Source organism: Lupinus angustifolius, chromosome LG01 (genome assembly GCF_001865875.1).
Source record: "Lupinus angustifolius cultivar Tanjil chromosome LG01, LupAngTanjil_v1.0, whole genome shotgun sequence".
NCBI classification, from domain to species: domain Eukaryota; kingdom Viridiplantae; phylum Streptophyta; class Magnoliopsida; order Fabales; family Fabaceae; genus Lupinus; species Lupinus angustifolius.
Window position 1 is genome coordinate 18,747,296 of NC_032009.1, and position 1,499 is coordinate 18,748,794.

Below are 1,499 nucleotides of genomic sequence, written 5' to 3' on the forward strand. Positions count from 1 at the left end.
ATTCTGAAATGTGTAATTCTTGTATTGATGAGTTTCTGCATATTTCTGTTGATCCAAATGTTGTAGAATCAGATTGCACTAACCCAATTGCTGCAGACATCATACAACAATCTGATTTACTTGTCCAGGTGCAAGCTGCAGAATCTATGTCTGCTACTTTGGTTCCATCTATTTTGCAGGCACCTGTATTGAAGCTTAAACCTTTGCCTGAAAACTTCAAGTATGCTTACTCAGAGGATGATGAGAAGCTTCTTGTTATTGTTTGCATCTCCCTTTATGTTGATCAAGAGGAGAAGTTGTTGCAAGTGTTGAAGAAGCATAAGAAGGCAATTGGTTGGACCTTAGTTTATATTCCTAGTATTAGCCCATCTATGTGCATGCATAGATTACTCTTGGAAGATGGAGCTAAACCAGTGAGACAACCACAAAGGAGACTCAATCCAGTCATCCTTGAGGTTGTGAAGAAAGAGGTCACAAAGCTTTTACAAGCTGGGATTATATATCTCATTTCTGATAGTCATTAGCTGAGCCCAGTTCAGGGAGTTCCAAAGAAGACAGGAATTACAGTGGTGATAAATGAGAGAGATGAGTTCATTCCTACGAGAGTGCAGAACAGTTGGAGAGTATGCATTGATTACAGGAGGCTCAACCAAGAAGCAAGAAATGATCACTTTCCTTTGTCATTAGGTTCTGGAACTTTGAATTGATTATCGCTTAGTTAATTGATTCTCAACAAATTCAGAAGTTAATGGTTGGAATCTGAAAATAATCTTTTGAAACTGAGGATTGAGTTGTGAGCAAACGAACCAAAGGGATTTAGTCGTTTTATTACATTGCTTAACTAATGTTTCTGAATTTGATTTATGTTCATACTATCCAACAACAAAAAACCCTTATGTGTGTGTGAGTATAAGGTGTTTGAAGCTTTGCTTGAAAGATAATCCTTGGGAAATGACCTATAAGTCACTTTCTAGTACTGCAGTTTTAATTTTTATATTATTTGTATCGGGTACGGTCTCATCAGGCCGCCTACAATTTCCTCTTTCCAAGCTTCATCAATCACCCTTGAGCATTCAAGATGCTTTATCCACATTTTTAAGAATTTGAAAGGAGTTATTCTTTTGACCATAGAAGAACCAGAACAAATGAGAATGGGGTGATGATCCGAGGAGATCCCGGGAAGAGTGCAACAAGAGACTATGTTCCAAGCTGAGAGCCAATCATCATTACACAAGCTTCTGTCAAGTCTTTTTTCAGTGAGAGCTGAACCTCTTCTTTTATTGGACCAGGTAAATTCAGCTCCTCTAGTAACTAGATGAACCAGATTGACCTCCTCAGAAAATGAAAGAAAGTCCTTAGAGGGAGTAGTGCAGGGTAGCCTAGGAAATTATGTTGTATTTAAAACTATGTATATACAATGTATTGTGAAGGGTGCGATAATTGGATAGCTTAATGGTTCCTGAGTGATTTACTGTGATTGTCATGTTGTTAGGTAATTT